This window comes from Tasmannia lanceolata, unplaced genomic scaffold (assembly GCF_043159265.1).
Source record: "Tasmannia lanceolata isolate RefF3 unplaced genomic scaffold, GAP_Taslan_0.1 ptg000012l, whole genome shotgun sequence".
Classification (NCBI taxonomy): domain Eukaryota; kingdom Viridiplantae; phylum Streptophyta; class Magnoliopsida; order Canellales; family Winteraceae; genus Tasmannia; species Tasmannia lanceolata.
In genome coordinates, this window is record NW_027518689.1 from 43819333 (window position 1) to 43834152 (window position 14820).

The 14820-nt window shown below is 37.8% G+C and overlaps 1 protein-coding gene across 1 annotated transcript in view; it reads left to right on the forward strand.

Annotated features, from left to right (window-relative positions):
• Positions 1 to 13700, forward strand: part of LOC143888320 (P-loop containing nucleoside triphosphate hydrolases superfamily protein) — a 62830-nt gene extending 49130 nt beyond the window's left edge. The window contains exon 13 of the mRNA XM_077392694.1: positions 13186 to 13700. The gene's annotated coding sequence lies outside the window, so the exon portion shown is untranslated. The remainder of the gene's footprint in view (positions 1 to 13185) is intronic.
• The last annotated feature ends 1120 nt before the right edge of the window (positions 13701 to 14820 follow it).

Here is a 14820-nt window from a genome sequence, read left to right on the forward strand (position 1 = left end):
TTACTAGCCTTTTTAATTTAGTCATCAAATGCCCCTAAATACTTCCCTTAATTATGAATAATGAACAGCTTTATGCAGTTTTTTTTTTTTTAATTTTAGATTTAATGAGGGTAGTCTTTACAATGGAGATCCTCTTGATAAATGAAGAATGCAAGTTCAAGGGATAGAAGAGGATTAAACCTTTGATATGAAAGTTTAGGTTAAAAAGGATATGAAATAATCTTGCAAAAGGTTAATTAGAAAGGTTTAGATAGTGTATATATTGCCCATCTCAAAATATGACCGTTTGGGGGTAAAACTGTAAAAAACTGGGTTGAAAAAGTCAAGCCCTGTAAGCCCCAATGGTTAGTTTTCCAGATCGGCGCAGTCGACCGAGGTACGACTTTCGCCCGCCCTTATCGGGCTCACCTTTTTTTTTTCAAATTTCATAGCGTCGCGATCAACCGACCCATGGCGGTCGCCCGTCCAAACCATGCTGGATTGTTTCTGCTTTGACAGAAACATATCCGCGGTCGCCCGGGACACCCCGGTCGACCGGCCCGCTTTATTTAGGCAAGTGCTGGATTTCCAACTACCTTGCTGCAGTCGACCGACCCTGTTTGAAAATCCATTTTAACATATAAAAATCCAGGGTTTTGGACCTTGATCTTTGGGCTTTAGTCCAAGGTTTTCAAACACTTTTTTGGGTGTGTGTATGGTTTCCAAAGATATAAAAAGTTGATTATGAAAACCATTTGAAAAACCTTTGAAAGTGCATCTACATCTAAACAAGAGGACTCTAAATACAATAAAAAAGTATAAACCTTTAGTCTTCTTGGATTGTCTTGGCTCCTTGGCACTTTCTTAGACTTCTTCAACTTGTGAGTGAACTACTTCAACTTGATCTGGTTCTTGTGACTTCCTCCAATCTTCAATACATGTTGAAAGGTACATGAGGTGTCGCCAAGGCAGGTTCATCTCCATGCTTCTACTTGACACTTGCTAGGCCAGTTTGTGGGATCTTCATCTTGAGCTTCTTGACTTGAACATCTTCAAATGATGATGTCTTCACCGTGTGTGTGCAAGCTCTTTGATCATTGTGTGTATGGATCCGTAAGTCATGTGTTGTGTAATGGCAATATGACATGTGAAATTCCTGTATAAGGCACAACACTTCAAAGCAACACATAGTCCATAAATGCTAATCAATTTGAGTTTGCTAGCATCAAAACAAGAAGGTAAGGTGAATGATTGAACCCATGAGAACCCTTGGGTTTACAAGCACTAATCTTTAAGGTTTCTTAAAGAACAAACTAACTAGGGATTTGGTTCTTAAGTTGTTTCACGGTCTATTGCATGCAAATCCGCTTCTCCTCTCCTCTTCACGCACTCCATGTTAGGGGCTGTAGAAAACTTTTAGGTTTAGGTTTTCTCTACACAGAACTAACAAAAGAATGTATTTATAGCCTCTCAAAAGAAGCCCTAACCTATGCTAAACCTGAAAGACAAAAACACCATGACTGACTAAGAGGGGAAGACGAAAAGGCTTAGGGGTATTTTTGGGATATTTCACATGGCCTAAGGGAAATGTTATTTGCGCAACCGTGTTTTAGTAATTACACAAATGCAGCATATCTTCTCTTTTTAATTGGCTTGCCAGAGCTTTTTGGGAATGGTAATGACCCTGGACATGTCTTTAATTTGTAAAAGCTATGATGTGTTTGCGCAAATATCAAAACATGGTTGTGCTTATAACATTTCCCTTTATGAAAACAAGTATATTTAAGCATAGTGGATAGGAAATGTCTTTTAAGATGTGCATCATTTTTAATTCTTTCGACGTAAAAATGGACAGAAAATTTGTTTTATGTTCATGTAAAAATGGACAGGAAATTTGTTTTATGTTGTAAAAATGAAAATAAAACAAATTTTGCATCGAAAGAAATTCTTTGGAACTAAAATAGGAAAACAAATTTTATGCCCATTTTTCCACTTAACAATGAGCATTAAAACAATTTTGCATCCTTCCACTTAAACATGGGCATTTAAAAAATTGTTGCATCCATTTTTTCTACTAGAAAACGAGCATAAAACAATTTTTTTATCCATTTTTCCTAGGGGTGTCAACGGATCCACTTTGGATCGGATCCACGTATGTCTTACTCACGATCCATTCAAATCCCTTATCGGTAAGATCGGATTCGGAGTGCTCTTCAGATCCTACTTCTTGTGTCCCGATCACGGTCCATTTCAAATCGGACCGTCCATCGGAGTTCCTAGTAGGTCCTACTTACAAGACAAAAAAAAAATCCTAGCTTTCTTCATTTGAAATGAACTTCAAAACTTCCTCAATTTAGAAAACAATTAGTCTCTATACATAATAACAACCCATGATTTTGAGTGTCAAGTTTAAAGGAAGAAAAACTGATTTAGGAAAGGAAGAGGAAAAGATGTCTGGAAAAAAGGGGAAGTGGAAAGTCGTAAGCTAAGCAATATTTAGTTCATTTTTATGAAAATACCCCTCCTTTAAGACTTAATATAAGAAATATTTTGAGCGTATTTTAATAAAAGGACTTCGGATCGTGACTATCCATCGGACTTTTTTGCCATGTCCTTATCACGATCCGAATATTTTCGGATCTTACTAAGAGTATCCAAAATATGTCCATGGATCCTTCTAATGTGCCTAGATCCTGTCTATTAGGGCCCGTTTGGATACTTCATATGTTTGTATTTGGATTTGGAATTGAGTTTTGAATACAAAATGAATAGATCCGGCAGCTCATGTTGAGGGAGACAAAGAGGGAAGGGGGTACTTCCTACTGGAGGGGAGAGGTTGAGGAGCAAAGAGGGTGAGGGAAACTGCCAGATCTGTGGATTTTCAATTACTTATTTCCATAGCATATTTGGAAATCTGATTTTTTTCACTGTTAGTTGCTGATTTGGAAATCCAAGGATTTGATCCGGATCGAAATCACAACATAAATGGCAAATGTGAGAAATCCAAATCAAAATCTTCTCGACAACCAAACGGGCCCTTAAGGTTCGGATTCAGATTATCCATTGGACCGTCTGGGTCCATTGACACCTTTCTGCTTCAAAAATGGGCATAAAATTTGTTTTACAACTGTTTTACGTGGACAGAAATAGTGGTTTCCGGGGCATGAACTAATAGGATAAAAAAAACCCTAAGTCAGTTTATTTTATTTTTTGAATGGTAACAACGTAGAAGGCATTGGCTTGAATTGGCTTATTTGTGTTCAATGTTTAAAACCAATCAATTTATATCTCGTCCTGGCGAGGATTTAAAAGTTTTAATCTCCTGAATAACTGAAGGAAGGTTATCCCCTTCCGGCAAGATCATTATGCACAGCGGAACAAAAATCGCATAGAACTTTAAAATTTTCTTTTCGATCTTGGTTTTGGCTAAGATCCTAGAGTCTAGATTAGTTAATTAAGTTAATCAGACATAAATAAATACCTCTTTGAAGAAGAAATCAAGGAATCACGCTGCTTGATCTACACCTCGAACGGTTGCGATCGTTCTAAACGCCGCGGACTCCGCAAGTTGAACCGATGGATTCTTTTTCTTTGTTTAGACTATTGTGGATGTGAATAACTCTTATTCACCTATTTAAGGTCTGATCTAATCAGTACCTTTGTTGTAGAGAATAAAGAAATTGATTTGAAGCCTTTCTCTTTGAAACTATTTCAATTGGAAGAGAGATAGAGAGAGATGGAAAACTATTTTCCAAAGGGGGAAAGCAAGGGAGTTGAAACTACATTAGCTTCAACTAAGAAAGAGGATTTTTTATTCTTTTTTTGAAGATCCTCAGTAGATTGAAGATGATTCAACAATTCTGTCAACATCATTGACAGTTTGTTCATATGGTAATTCATGACAAAGTCATTGAATGATGGTGGTAGGGATGCTAACACTATGTCGACTTGCGACTCAGCGTCTAACATGGCTCTTAAAACTTCGAGCTCATTTAGATAGCCCATCATCTTCAACATGTGATCTCTAACTGGGGTTCCTTCCACCATTTTTGTGGAAGCCAGGCCCTTAATTGCTATTTGTCTGGCACTGTGATTTTGTTGTCCAAACGTCTCCCTAAGATTGTGCATAATATCCATGGATGAAGCCATTCCGACATGTTGTTACAACACGTTCGACATCGATCCAAGGATATAGCACTTAGCCATTTGGTTATCTTCATGCCATTTTGTGGCTCTGTCCTTGACATCATGGGGAGCATCGGGACCAGACAACTAAGGCGCCTCAGTAGTCAAGACCCAATGAACTTTCATTGTTGTGAGCACTAGAGTTAAGTTCCTCTTCCAGTCCACATAATTTGGACCAGCAAGTTTGTTGTCCTCAAGAATCCTAGCTAGTGGATTAAAGGATGCCCTATCTAATGGAAAGGAAATGAGGCATAAAATTAGCAAGACTAACCATTTTAAATTTATCATGACATGTAACCATTAAATCTGGGTTTTCGATCTGTAATGGTACTACCCATTGTTTGTCACATTTATGTGCCCCTTAAACACATAAATCAAGAGAAATAACATGATTTCTCCAACGGGCATCGGATGCTCATTAACAACAACTTTGTAAAGTACGAGTGGATTCATCTAATCCATCATATTATTAATATGATATCCGATTTGATTTTGGCCTCCAACCATCGCAGTGTATCTATCCTTTAGGCATCAACACTCTTTGCTTGGTTAAGTTAACACCCATTGCCTTGGAACCATTTTACAAAGCATACTAGCTTCTGCTTTGGCATATGACTAATGTGTTTTGCAAATATCCCTTATCCTTATAGGAATCAATTAGTTACTCTAGATAGAAAATCAAGATCGGGTTCTACTTTGGCATATGATCGTCTTGTTCTCTAAACTAGCCAACCGATAGATGGCTATGGAAGGCCATGGAGATTAATCCTTTTGATTTAAATCCCCTTTTACAACTTAATATTTTATAAAGAAGGTTTCTTTTAAGTGGGAAAAACTTATTCCTATGCATGCATCTAAAACAAACCATTCAATGGAAATACATACATAAGGAAAGGAAAATGCAATCATCCATCACACATCCAAACCACAAAAAAGTGAACCAACCACATCCATAAGCTTAATTTTGACGTCTTGGATTTATAGGGATTCTCCCACTAACCTTTTTATAATTATCTAACCATTTTAGAGTTAGTTAATACCCATAATTCCATATTACCAAAATTAAGGGTGAAATTTGGGCAACTATTAGCTATTCGCAATAGGAAAAATCTGCCGACCTCAAGGCTATTTTTCAAAGGTATTGGTACTAATATACTTCATCATATGAAGTATCTTAGATCAGTAGGAATCATGAAGAATGCGTCTGCCCTCTATTGAATCGATAGAATCGAGGTCCGCCATCATCTATAGCCTTCTTAAAGCATTGCCATGTCCAAGTTCTTTGATTCTTCGTTGACCACCTCAAGAGCAATTTTCTTTCTTCATTAATTCTGATGTAAAAAGAAAATAAACTACCCTAGTGTCATACACTAGCCTAAATAATATATACATCAAAATAAATTCTCCATGGGAAATCAGTTGTCCGCACAACTGCCTAGAGGGAGTACATAAACCAATAAATCATTAATTATTACATTGCAGACTTTTAATTGCTACATTCTAGCAATATCAAACCATAAAAATAAATAATAAACATCAACAAATATTATCCATATGCATCTCATGCATGGATAGAGGTCGAGTAATCCTTTTTGCCCAATTTTTCACCAATGGATATCAACTCATGCTGAAATTAAATCAAATAATCTTTAATTCATCCATAAAAACTACTGACATCTAAAGAAACTTAATATAATCATTCCTTATGATTTCAGAAGTCACCAAAAAAATTTTCGTGTAAAAACGAAATCGTTTTAGCGAGAAAAGCTCAAAATAGTGGTTTTCGGGAACTCTTTCAGAATAGCATAATTTCCGAATATTTTAAGTGAGAGAAAAATATTCGGACTATCATATTAGCTACTGATTATGCTTGGAATACACCCAAATAATGGTTGAAAATTTTAATCTTAGGCTATAAATTTTTCTCACAACTTTGGGGCCATTCCGAAATAAAACATGCAATTCCCGAGATAAAAATCATCAAAAGGCCGCACTTTTGCCCTAACTTGTAAAAATCATATCTCCCAATCCGCTAATCGAGTTTTGATGATTCTTGATGCATTGGATTCGTATTCAAGTCTACTTTTTAACCATCAAGGTTGATCAAATCAAAAATCAAAATGAGTAGATCGAAATTACAGATCTTTACACAACAGTCCATATGTTGATTAATTAACACTACGGACTAACAACCTCAGATAGCCGCGATAGAACGTCCGGACTCATAATGGATATACCGCATGATCTATCTTTGGTTAATTTAATCCCCTAATCTAAGCCCTAGTTGCTCTGATACCACTTGAAGGAAGGTTATCCCCTTATGGCAAGATCGCTATGCGCAGTGGAACAAAAATCGCATAGAACCTTAAATTTTTCTTTTCAATCTTGCTTTTGCCCAAGATCCTAGAGTCTAGATTAGTTAATTAAGTTAATAAAACATAAATAAATACCTCTTTGAAGAAGAAATCAAGGAATCACGCTGCAAGATCTACTCCTCGAACGGTTTTGATCATTCTAAACGCCGTGGACTCCGCAAGTTGAACCGATGGATTCTTTTTCTTTGTTTAGACTATTGTGGATGTGAATAACTCTTATTCACCTATTTAAGGTCAGATCTAATCAGTACATTTGTTATAGAGAATAGAGAAATTGATTTGAAGCCTTTCTCCTTGAAACTATTTCAATTGGAAGAGAGAGAGATGGAAAACTATTTTTCAAAGGGGGAAGCAAGGGAGAACGAATTTTTGATTCTTTTTCTTTGTTTAGACTATTGTGGGTGTGAATAACTCTTATTCACCTATTTAAGGTCAGATCTAATCAGTACATTTGTTATAGAGAATAGAGAAATTGATTTGAAGCCTTTCTCCTTGAAACTATTTCAATTGGAAGAGAGAGAAATGGAAAACTATTTTCCAAAGGGGGAAGCAAGGGAGAACTAATTTTTGACTATTCCACACTTGAAATTTCGTTCTCCCCTCTCTCTTTTATATAGAGTAGAGTTTTGGTTTGATAAATCCTTGTTTCTCTCTCCTAATTCCAATCCAATTGAGAAACCGACTTAAATTGAGAATCCTCGAGTGAATGAGACTCTCTCAAACCTCCAAGGCTATGTGGGTACACTAAAGATACATGGGAGAACATATATGGAGTCCTCCCTCTAGCCCTTGTGGCCTTATCTCATAAGAGCTGGTGTTGAAAACAAATTGCTTGCTTTATAGATCCTACAATATTTTAGCAATTCTTATCCAACAAAGAGTTTGAGTGAAACTCAAAGTCCTTGAGCAATTGGGACCATTTTCTTCAGTTCTCCAACTGATTTAGGAGTGTTGTGGGCCCCACAAACCTTATCCAAATGTGTAGTCCTATCCCAATTCCCAATTCCGTTCAAATTCCGCAACTTTTGCAAAACCGGTTTGGGAATAACTATCCTCAATTGGATTACACATTATTATGATAATTATTAATCAAATTAATAATACATAATAATGTATAATAATTAACTAGTTTATTAATAAATTAATTAATAATTTAATCGATTAATAACTCACATCTAATGGAAGTTATTTCGGCTCCAATTTGTAATCGAAAAATTCACTTACTGTCTTTTGTTATTTTTCTAACAAAGACATGTATATATATATATATATATATATATATATATATATATAATTAATATCTACATTAATCTAACGGATTATATCCGTCCGTGCAATTACATAAAATGCGGAACCCTGAACCATTTGGATGTTACCGGGTCATTCGAGTTGTGAGTGGGATCGTCGCAGAGATCCAACGGTCAATCCATCAGAACCCTATGGTAGGCCCCACTACGATCTCGCTCTGTAGTTAAACTACACTCGCATTAGGTCAGTGGCCTTCATCGAGATGTAACACTGAAGATGACTGTCATATCATCTTACCCCTAATCACGCCATGTATGTGCAAGTCCTTTCTTCGTAACTACATCTACTAAGTTGAGTCATACGGGAGGTGGACAGCATTTACCCCCTGGCACAGTCTTGGTATACCATTCTGGCCAAGCGGTGTTCGGCCTCCAAATGCATTTCCTTTGGAAACAATTCAATGTTTCATAAAATTTTCTGATAAACGTTTTATCAAATCTGCCTGGCCAGGCTATTTAATAGGCCTACCGCTCTGACAAAATTGTAGATTTCAATCCCTAGATTTTAGGGCGAAGAATCCCTTTTTGAGTATCAGTATTAGTCTCGAGAGTTTGCTCTAGGATATAGCTCTATCCGAATGTGACTCTAAAATAGAATCACTATAAGATAGACTACGACTCTAGAACGGACCAACAGACCAATAAGATCCCTCAGGTCTAAGGACTTGTGAAGGGTCCTGTCTGGAAGAACAACTTTATACTTTCTTGTCAACAAGTTGTTCTTTATTTGATCCGGTTCGGTTATGCGATCCAATCGCTGCACCCAGTCTTCATTCATCGGCATTCTTCACTATGCCAGATGCATCAACGAATTTGAGGAATATGGCTCCTTTAGGGTAGTACACCAAAAAGTTGATTAGGGAACGTTGTTTGGTGTCTGTCCATCCATCTGCCATAATGCTACAGCCAGTGTATCTCCATGACATCTTAATCTCCTCAAAGTAGTTGTTTACCTCATCCACTGTATTCTTCAAAATGGAACCCCTTAAAGCATGATAAGTAGGTGCCTTATAACCCGAACCCACGGCATTCACAGCATCAAACATAGCGTGCCAGAAAGGTGAATTGGCAACGTTGAAAGGGAGATTGGCATCGTAGCAAAGCATGCCAACCGCCATGTCTGCTCTATCCACTGTTTCTTTGGTAGCCAAAGCACTTTTAATGCTTGGCTGGGCTCCAGGGGTTGTTCGTGGTGCAAAGAAATTCCTGATCCCTCCTGTGATTCCCTTCTTCTTCCTTTTTGTACCACTCGGTTCTACAAGAACTTCCTTACCCCTTCGTTGAGGCAATGGTGTGCCAATGTCTTCTTCATCCTTCTCTTCTTCTTCGTCGGGTGTGCCATAAAAACGTCCAACCTCTGCTCTGGATAGGCTCATCCTAGCCCTTTCTTTTCTCTTTGCATCTAAATGTTGCTTCATTCGATATTTTACATCTTCAGTCACTTTTTTGCATGATGCTACTTCATCAGGAATAACCCTCTAAATGTTCTTTCAAGCGGGTTATACCTCCACCCGATATGACTTTGCCACAGAATATGCAAGTTACTTTATTTTTTTGACCCGGAACCAATGTACCGTAAGCCCATGCCAGGTCATCCGATCTAGCGGGTGCCAAACCAATAGAGGATGCTCCTGCAGAAGGTCCCGAGCCCGACCCACTCATTCTGAAATGAAGTAGAAGAAGGGGGAAATGAATTAGAAGAAAGGAAATTGAAACAAATTATAAAAAAAATGAAGTAGAAGGGGACAAATGAAGTAAGAAATAAAAGAAAGGAAATGGAAAGAAATAAAGAGAACCTTGAGGTTGAACTTGATTTGAAGAGAATAAGATAATATTAGCCTTCCCTCACTTGAACTTTGTAGTGTAACTTGTAAGCCTTAACTTTAAATTTGTAGTGTAACTTGTAATTTACAAGCCTTAGGAAATAGTTCTTGTAGTTGTTAGTTGAAGGTAGGCCTTCCTTTTGCTCCAAAATGGACTTGGATTGAGTTTAAGAAGAGTGTAGACTTGTAGGAAATTTATTAGAATAGATAGTGTAAGTGAAAGTAGAAAAGAGAAAGAGAATCACTTATGTGAAGGCGGAGGAGAAGAAGGTAGGGAAAGGCTATTTATAGAGTTTTTTATTGTTTGTTCAAGTAAAAATGACTAAAATACCCTTTCCAACAGCTATAAATGGTCACATTTGGAGGCTAAAATAGTCAAAAACCCAAAAGAGCCATTACAGGGGCATTGATGTAATTTCTGCAAAAAACAGTCAAACTAGCCGTTATAGGCAATTTCGGACGAAATTCAAAATTTCGTCCATTTTGGACGAAATCCGAAATTTCGGTCAATTTCGAACGAAATGACCAAAATTTCGGACGGAACGAAAACGAAATGTTTCGTCCATTTCGGACGAAACAAAATGAAATTTATAACCTTGGTATAAACCATTGGATTCTCCCCATTTATTTAGAGAGAGCACCCATCTTTCTTTTCTATTTCTCTCCGTTATCTTCTTCTCTTCTTCTTTTCTCCATATCAAATTCCTAATCAAAGAAATCAACCACCTTACCCTAGGTGTGACTGCTTGGAAACCTGGAGTGATTCTTGTTATTCTTCTCTCTTCTCTCTTCTCTCTGCCGAGCTCATTCACAAGAGCTTGTAATCTAAGTGGGGGCTATAAATAAGCATGGACAGTTAGTCCTGGCCTTCTATGGTAGGGTTCCAGGTACAAATTTCTTTAGTCATTCAAAATAAAAGTTATTCTCTTCTTCTTTTCTATTTGCTTTAATCTTTATGTTTCAGTTTTTGAATTTCGAAGTGTTGATCTGTGCTTATTGTCCAAGAAAACCAGTGCAGTGCCCCGTATACCCAGTCTGCCGTTACCTTGCTTCCACCATCTTTGTCCCTTGTTGCCTTTGTTTTTGGGATAGCTGACTTTCTCTTTTTGAACTTTTTTAATCACAATCTTGAACTCTCCTTGATCTGTTCACAGATTCAACAAACAGTTCTAAAAGCATGTTTCTTAGTTCTAAACACCCACGCCAGTCCCTGAGCTCCCTACCAACAACCATAGACCAAAAACCTTCAACCAGCCAATAGTCCTGCAACATTTAGGATAACCCCATATCCTCTCCTGATCTGCCCAGAGATTCATGAAACTGTCAACATAATCGATCAAACCTTTTCCCCATCCTATCGGCTGCCATCAATGAGCTCTCTCTCTCTCTCTCTCTCTCTTCTCTCTCTCTCTCTCTCTCTCTCCCTCTCTCTCTCTCTCTCTCTCTCTCTCCCTCTCTCTCTCTCTCTCTCTCTCTCTCTACCACTAAAACCCAGTCCCTTTGGACTGTCACCAATCTTTTTCTACAGTCCCACTTCACAGCTATAACAGTCAATCCACCAAGTTAATTGTCACAGTTTATCCTATTTATCCCAACAGTCCATCTCAGTGTTTCAAAATGTGGACGTGGGTCAAAACATGGCTGAAGAAAATCTTAGTGAACGCGGCACGACGCAGATGAGTACTGGGTTGACGTGGTCATAACTCGAGAGAGTCAAAGGAGTTTTTATTGTTTGTAAGGCAAAACACGGAATACGGCCAGAACAAAACGCTGAACGCGACAAGGCAAACGGGAGTTGAATCGGGGGAGTCCACGATGACAAGGGGGAGTTTTCAAACTATGTCCATCAAATAAATTCCACTGTACATTTCAAATATAAATAAAAATAAATTCAACAGTCCATCTCATCAATTTCCTAACCCATACCAGTCCGGCATTCTTTGATCGTATACCCCTTTTCTAGACCCACAATCCTTAAGCCATTACCCCTTTATCTCCTCTCTTGTGATTAAAGTCAACATACTTGAGCTATCTTCCCTAATCACTCCTACATCACTTGCCCAAGGTGATTCCTGAGACGACCAACTCTTGTGCTTTTTTGCTTAAAATATTTTAATTTTATTTAATTATGGTAAAATTTCTAGAAGACTCTAGGAGTATAAATAAATTACCATGTATGCAAGTATGCATTAGTAGATATGTCATATGTGAATTAAAAGGTATATAATGGTGCACTCTATATCATACTTATTGATATTTTTTACTAGTTATGTGTACATTGTACGAAATTAAGAATTCAGGCCATGGAAGTAATCCTTATAGTCAAAAAGTTGTCATGCAATCATTATTGTGAAAGCCAAATTATCTAAGTTTTTATACTTGCCCTCAAGTTTTGATATGAATATAACTTTAGAAGGTTGCTAGGGATCTTGTTTGAATCCTTGCCTGCTCCTCTGAACAGAGTGTTAACCAGTTGTTCTTTATATATGAAATGCGGGGTCTAATAGCATTTACATTGTACTGATATTTTTTATAGTATGCCACAACTGACTCAGTTGAAAGATGGAAACCCGTGATCATTAGATGAACTGTTGATGCAATCAATGCTCAATTTGCTTCTGCACTTAATCTCACTGTTTTTGCCCAGTGGATCTGATATCATATTAACTCAGAACTGTTACCTTAAACACTTCAAAATTGGTGTTGGGCCGAAATCCGGCACTTATTTGAGTAAAATAAAAACGTGCACTGTAGCCAAATCTTCAAATTCAGAAGCACAAATCATGATAAATACCCATATAAGCATGCCCATTAACAATTCCTCTAAAGTATCTAAGGACACTTTTATAGCTACCAAGTAAGAAATTCAGGACTAGCGAATGGGTTGACAGGATGGTGTGGTGAAACTAAATCGTTTTTTTTTCTTTTTTTTTTTGCAAGCATTCACTGATAGTTTTTCATCCAGTTGCTGCTGGTATAATTATGAAATTGTCTATGTAGTGGAGTCTCGAGTCCTGAGTCTTGACACATCTCGACACATCTTCACTGACAGTTTTTTTTTTCCTTCTTAAAAACTATTCTTTCTTCTTCTAGGAGCTGAAATAACTAGTAAACTTCTACCGCCTGCTTTCAACTACAGTTACCCTCTAGCAAGAAAGTTTTGTTTGCAGCATTTTGATTCATTGATCACAACACCTAAGAGTCAAAAAATTTCGGGAGGTATGGGCTAAACGTGATGTTCGAGAGGTTGCTCCATGAGCTTCCTAGGAAGAAATGTATTCTTTACATCCATTTGATCCGTTAGTAGACCCTGTGTGCATGCAAGGGTTGAAACTAATGCTCCTCCTCATTTTGTTGGTTTTATTTTTAAGTTAAATAATTTTGTCTTTGGGTGTGAAGCAAAGGAAAGCCCCCTTATACTATGCAATTTGATTATTTCAAGTTTCATCCTGCTCTCAACACCCTTAGTGTATTAAGTTCACATCACCGGGTAGCTGACTAGTTTGTCCTTTTTAGGTTCTAAGGTTGCACCTCGACTACTCAGATTCGAAGGACGCATCACTATCGTCATCGGATATTGCTCCTGTTCAAAGAAGCGAATGGGTCTCGCTTCAATCTGGGCTTTTGATGGGTGCAGCCGTACTAACGAGCATTGGTATACTGGTTTACTTGAAGCGAACCAAGTGAGTTTCTATACATTTGTACACAAACTTTTGGAAGATCCCATGCAATGGTAGGAACTAACTTACAAAAATGAAGCACCCTTCAGTATCTGAAGATATTACTCAGCTGGGCCTCAAAGAAACTAAGAAGAGTTCCATGCTATTTACTTGGGAGTCAAAAACTTTTACATAACAATCATCCAGCAAAGAAATAGCTAAAGGAGGCATATCAATCATTGCTGATGGTATAATAGGCTAAAAGCTTACAATTACTGATGCCCAAAAACCTACTTTCCTGAGGTAAAGAAAACTATAGCCTTTTCTGTATTTTGATAAATAACATTATATCGTTTATATACTTGTTCTCCATCAGGTTTTTCCCCCTTTATATTCCTTCCTGTTGTTGCATGTTGCCATGAAGGGGAGTTCCTCACCGTAGATTGTTCGCATCCCAATAATTGCACTTTTAAAATCTTCATCGTTGCAGTGAAAAAAAAAGAGGTAAAGAGGCAAGACTTCTGCCTGTTGAATGTTTGTTCTTGCTATAATTTTAATTTTTTTACAACCATCTGTCTGCTAGCAAGTGATTAGATGGCTCAATCTTGGGGCTATGGGACATCTACGGTGAGGGTTGCAGATGAAGAGCCCATTAAGAAAAAAAAATGGATTACCAGGAGTCCTCTCAGACAAAAGCTCAAGGTTACAAAGTAAAAGTAAAGAAAAATGGATCACCCATTTCAAAAAAAGGAAAAAAAAATGGATCACTGGGTCCTATGCTTCTTGGCAAGATTCTGAACTACACCTAGGCACATTCTCTGATGGACCGAATTACTGCATTTCAATTGCTTGATAATGGAAGAAGACAAAGCACACCCATCACTCTTCCAAGACAAGGAAATTAGAAAGCCAAAAGTTGAGTGGGTTGGGGGGGGGCGTGGGAGGGGGGGGGCGTGGGAACTTGGAACCACTGTTTTAAAATACTTCCAAAACAAGGGAAAAGAACAGCCTAATGTCGAGGGAAAAAATTGGAATCACCTCTTCACGGGTCCAGAATCATTTGGGCTTTCAACTCATAATCAAATTATTTAAAAGGCCCCTACGGTAGATGGGAAGCTCCTTATTATGTTTCTGTCCTCGTCCTATCGTAAATCAAATCCCTTTCAAGTTGTGGAATTGTCTTGGTTGGTAAAGTAGCAGGGTCATGTCAGTACTTGTGTCAGACCCAAAATCATCCATCTGTGTGAAATTCAACAGAAGGATGTTTCTTAAGTCTGGGTTGAAATGGCTAATTTAGAGATGAATCAACAGACCCTTGGTTTATAGAACGCCTGTTCCTCTTACTATGAAGCTTGTTTACTTCCAACCCGTACGGGGCTGGCACGTTGGCTGGCATCGTGGGTTTGCTCCCTACCGATGCGAGTTCGACTACCTGATGCATGTGGTTTAAGGGTGATTGCTAGGGAAAAGTTCTGTCCTAAATGGGGTGGGG